The following is a 6,000-nucleotide window of genomic DNA, read 5'->3' as shown; positions in this document are numbered from 1 at the left end:
TTGAGGTGATTCTCTTCTTCATATATATATACACACATATATATGTGTATACACACACACACACACACATACATGCATAAATTTATGCACATATATTTCAAATGTTATCCCTTTTCCTGGTTTCCTGACTTCCTGGAACCCCCCCTATCCCATATCCCATCCCCCTGCTTCTATGAGGGTGTTCTTCCACCCACCCACCCACTCCCGCCTTCTCGCCCTCAATTCCCCTACACTGGGGCATCTATTGAGCCATCATAGGACCAAGGACTCTCTTCCCATTGATGTCTGACAAGGCCATCCTCTGTTACATATGTAGCTGGAGCCATGTGTACTCCTGGGTTGGTGGCTTAGTACCTGGGAGTTCTAGGGGGCCTGATTGGTTGATATTGTTGCTCTTCCTATGGAGTTGCAAACCCCTTCAGCTCCTTCAGTCCTTTTCCTAACTCCTCCATTGGGGATTCCATGCTTAGTCCAATGGTTGGAGATTGTGCACATGTGTAATTGCACTAAGATTGTACATGTGTGTAAGTGCACTAAGATTGTATACATGTTTAAGTACACTAAGATTGTACATGCATGTAGGTGCACTGAGAGTATACATGTATGTAAGTGTACCAAGTGTGTGCATATATGTCAGTGCCCTAAGTGTGTGCCTGCTGCCTACAGAGATCAGAAGAGGGTATCACATCTCTTGGCCCTGGAGTTACAGGTGGCTGTGAGCTGCCATGTGAATGCTGGGAAATTGAACCTAAGTCATCTTCAGGAACAGGCAGTGCTCTTAACCTCTGAGCCATCTCTCCAGAGCCCACACTCACTCTCAACTCCTCAGGGCTCCAGTCCACATGTGCTACTGCTAGACCTACATTAACACTCTGACAATCTCCTGTACCACTGCCCAGGGCACTTTTTAGTGCTGGGTCCTTGTTTGGAAGCTACTTAAAGCCTTACATAGGCTCTACGATGACTTAAATAAACCCATGATTTATTATATTATTGTTCATTTCGTGTTTTGAGACAAGGTCTTGCCAAGCAGCCCAGATAGGTTTGCAACCCACTGTGTAACTCAAGGTGGCCTTGTACCCAGGATTGTCCTGGCTTTACCTCTCTAGAGCTGGTAATCATGCCTAGTAAAATCATAATTTAAAGTGTTCTTTAGCTTGTCTTGGCACTAGAATAGCAGCAATGGTCTGTTCTTCCTTTCTATAACCTGACCGGAAATAGAAATATTGCATTTGTTCACTCTGTTGGTCTGAGAGAAGGAAGGTATCAATGTTTTCACTTGGTCTTCCTCTCTCCAACAGCTCTTCCCTCACTGCAATTAATATGGTGTTAGTTATGTGCAGTATTAAGTCAGTACATTCAGGAATTAGAAAAATAGTCAGTGGTAGGAATGTGAATAAAATGGACACATGATGTGTCAAACCCAAGAGAGGACTCTTATTTCATTTTCCTGTGATTACATTCTCACAACAGGCTCTAAATGGCATAAGAATATGAATATCAACAAAACAAAATGATGTATCTGTTTGCTAAGGTGTGGTGACCAGTGATTGGCTGCAGATTCTTCAGGGAAGGGGCCGAATCATTGCTATTTTATTCACTTTTCAGATTTTGAACAACTTTCTTCATCTTGTATTTTTTGTTTCGTTTTGTTTTGGTTTTTTGAGACAGGGTTTCTTTGCGTAGCCCTGGTTGTCCTGGAACTCACTGTGTAGACCAGGCTGGCCTTGAACACAGAGATCCTCCTGCCTCTGCCTCCCAAGTGCTGAGATTAAAGGCATGCGCCACCACTGCTCTGCTTTGTATTATTCTTTGACTCTTTAAGTTGTGATAAATGGAAACTCAAAGGCTACCCAGGAATAAAACATGCTAAAGAGATGGTAAGTCAGTTTATACCCTTATCAAACAGAATAATGGGACACATTCTTTCAACTTTTACCTAAGGTAGGAGTCTTCAGGTATTGGGCTATGAAGTGGTTTAACTTTTTCAGGTTTGGAAATAAACTACAAATTTGAGATTCTTGAATTTGCCATCTCAGTCTCTGTCAAAGTGCTATCACCGATTGGAGATCAGTTATTTTCATGTTTGTTGACTTTTGGGAGGTGCCTGATGTTGCAGCTGCCTGCAGCTACATATGAATGGGGTCTTCTGGAAGAGAAGTAGGCGCCTAAAAGAATAAAGGGAACCGGATGGAGAGAGGGAATAAAAAACGGGACCGAGGCATCGTGGTGCTTTCAGTCTGCCATGTATTATTCAACTGAGAAACAAGCAAGTAGGAACACCCCTCCCCCCCAGCTCTCGGTATGCCTGCATTCCGTGGCCCAATCTGTATCTTTATCTTCTGTCTCTGGAGGCGGGCAGTTGTTACCAGGAACTAGAACTAGGAGAGAGGCGTGGCTATTAGCAGGAACTTGGAGAGAGGCATAGTTGTTTGTGGCAAGCCAAGGTCTGAGATAGCCAGCTCCTGCCTCCTGGAGGGTCACAGCCTGATTTTAACAAATGGTAGGTGTAATAATACCTTCAGATAATTCCCATTAAACATGACAATGGCATATCAATATTCCCCAGAAGAAACCAAAAGACTAGGATTGCAAAATACTCTGTGTAGAAAGGCTCCATATTTGATATTTCATAATTGTTATGTCCTTTCTTCTTTTGTTGCAATACTTAGCATATCTTTTGGGAAAAGAACCTACAGATCTCTGAGCAACAGATCTTAGTCCTGATCCAATCTACTAATTCCATCTCCACAGGAGCAGCATGATAGACTTCACAAGATAACTGTCACAAGATGTCTACTGATGAGCAAGCATACACTGAGAGTCTAGGCACGTAGGCATACCTCTAAGATCTGAGATACCTTTGTGCGAGTTAAATCTGGCCTTTCCTTGAGATTGTTTTCTGGTAAAAAAAAAAAAAGAGGCAGCCAATAGGTAAACATATCTGTACAATAGTGAGTGGTAAATGTTATAGAATCAAGGATTAGAGAGAGAGATTTCCAGATTACAGTAAGTGGTGGTTTTAGTTTTGTATAATAGAGTCAAGAAATGGCTAATATCAATGGCGAGAGGACACTGAATATTCTCTGAGGGAGCATCTCAGACAAGAAAGTCCTGCTGAGCATCTCCTTCAACATCTAAGCAGCAAATGGAGACGAAACTCTAGGTATTAGGATCCTCTGTTCTGTGATCCTAATGTTTCTTTCATGTGACACTATTTATAAGGATTTGTAAAGAATTCACGAAGCAGTAGCTCAAGCAATGCAGTATAGCTGGGAACTGTTGGCAAACAGAGTGGCAAACAAATTAGCCCAACACGTCCTTATTGATTGCCTACTACTCAGAGAAGATCACTAGCCCCCCAGGGACCAGGCAAATACACACTGGATTCCCTGCCTCTAAGAAGCTGACAACATGAGAAGGAGCCTGGAGGAAAGCGCGGACGAGGAAAGCAGATGTTTCAAGGCACCATCTGAACAGTGCCGAGTCAGAGATACAACCAGGGATGCTGTTAGGGTAGTGCCTTTTGCCAAAACCCAAATGACATTCTCCGCAGGCTTGCTGAGTGGCAGAGAAGTCTGCTCGCTCACCTTCCTTCCAGCCTTGCCCACACACATGGATTATCATACTGTCAACAGCATAATCTAATAAGAAAGATGGCAATGCATTGTCTTTTGTTAGCTGGCGGAAGCCCAAGGACAGTGCTTTTGAACATGGAAGGGCAGACAGATGGAAGTTTCATGCTGTCCTGTAATTGCAAAGTAGCCTTGCCTCTGAGAGTCCTTTGCAGAACAACATCTATTACCTGTGGATAAGTTGGGATGGCACATTTAAAACAATACGGAATGGACTTACTGGTGGAATTTAATTGTTACCAATTACATCTAGCTGGGGGAGAACTTGTATCAGGCACTGTGGCTAACTTAATTAGTCTGTAAAGCAAAGCTCCCTTGCATTTAGGAATACCGAGGCTGCCACTGTGTTGAAGGGAGTATTTGTCTCAAATACCAGTTTTTACACTGACAAAACAGCTGGGGCTAGAATCATAGTATTATTTTGCCTGCCAGTGGTATTGACTACAGTGCTAGAAGGAACAAAAAGACAATTGAAAAGGTGTTAAAAGGTACCTCCAATTTACAAAAGAAAACAAATCAGAAAGCCCCAGATATCTCTGTTTTGTGGAAGATTGGGCTGTGCATTTGATCAAAGAACTCCATTAAGGAAATATTCAGCCAGATCAACTCTTTGTCCTTGTATTGTCATAAAAATCTAGAATTAAGTTTCTCTGCTTTTCCCTTTAATACTTTAAAAAGAATCTGTCTCAGTTTTATAAATATCTAGCATTTTGCCTGCTATTTGGACTTTTTATCTGTCTAAAAAAAAACAGGTATTTACAAGAGTCTAGGGGTGTATTGTACATTTAACCTCTCTTTTCATCATATTTCCTGTGTATTGGGAATTATGAAAGGCAAGTCTACTGGGTGTATTCTAGTTTCACCAAGCGTTTGCTGAGAAGTGATGATAAGCACCTAGTATTTGTGGTGTTATTTTGACCGCACCTCTAATTTTGGGTTTTTCTTTTTTTCTCAACAAACATACAATAAATACTATATGGAGTCCTACTTGTAACTTATGTATAATTTTATGTACATAGATAAATGATTTTGTACTTATTACGAATGGGATTCCTTCCCTCCCACTCTGTCACACAATTCTCAGTTGTAGAATAGTCAGGATGTGCAAGGTTTTCCCCATTACTGATCTGTTAAGTGCTCACATCTCACACTTTGGGTTATCTGTTATTTAAAAGTCTTCATTTCTTGTTAAGATTTATTTTATTTTTAACTATGGACAAGTGTGTGCATCTGTGAGTAGGCAAGTATACATGAGCACAGACACCTCCAAAGGCCAGCAGGGGCGTTGGCTCCTCTGGAGTTACAAGCAGTTGTGAACTGCTTAATGTGGGTGCTGGGAAATGAACTCAGGTCTACTATAAGAACAGCAAATGCTCTTTACCACTGAGTTGGATCTCCAGCCTTTTTATCTTTTTTTTTTTCATTTACTTTCTTGATGTTCTGGGATTTGAATCCCTTTGCATATATGCTAGGTAAATACTTGACCACTGGGCTTCATCCCTAGTTACTGATATTGTGCGTGTGTGTGTCGATATGTGTACAGTATACATGTGTGCATATATTTCATGTGTATGGTATACATATCTGTATATATTTTATGTGTGTGTGTCTACTGGTGCAAAACAAGTTGAGTCTGTTTCCCACACCAGAGTCTTTAGCCTGTCCTGTTTCTTCTGCTAAATCTTTGTCAGTTTCTTCAGTGTTTTTTCCCATGTAAAACTGTGTAAAGTCTTTGTCATATGATAATTTTCTTCAGAGTAGCCTCTACTTTCCCAGGGATCTTAGGAATGCAATCCCTGGATCACACTTGGCTCATTACCCATGGTTCAACTTTCATGAGACAGAGTGAGATCATCAACTCCTATCACAGATCTAAATCTGACCAGACAGCCACATTTCAGGCACCCAAAAGCTACTGGTGGCCATAACCTACCATCTTGGATGCTATAACTTTACACTTTGTCTGCTTTGGTTTATACCTACGCTTGATACAAATGAAATTAGAGAAAGATAATTCTACAAACTTCTCATACAATGCTTTACTTTTTCTTTTCTTCTAAATATCAGAACTAATTTTCAGATCTCCATCTTTAGTCCTAGAGTGTATATGCAATCATATCTTTTTATGCCCACTATCATACTTTGCCTTTTCCTACTTGTGGATCCTTTTCAAATAAGGCAGATGCATTCACTATTATCTACGAATTTTACAAGAGCCATTTTTAGGCTGAGAAGATGGCTATAAGGGAATAAAGGGTTTGCTGAACAAACGTTAAGGGAAAAAGCAGCCATGGTGGCACCGTACTCATAACCCCAGTGCAGGTGAGACAGAAATAGATTCCAAGAATTTGGTAGCTAGCTGATA

The sequence above is a fragment of the Mastomys coucha genome, unplaced genomic scaffold, assembly GCF_008632895.1.
Source record: "Mastomys coucha isolate ucsf_1 unplaced genomic scaffold, UCSF_Mcou_1 pScaffold20, whole genome shotgun sequence".
Classification (NCBI taxonomy): domain Eukaryota; kingdom Metazoa; phylum Chordata; class Mammalia; order Rodentia; family Muridae; genus Mastomys; species Mastomys coucha.
Note: the sequence above shows the minus strand (reverse complement) of the source record.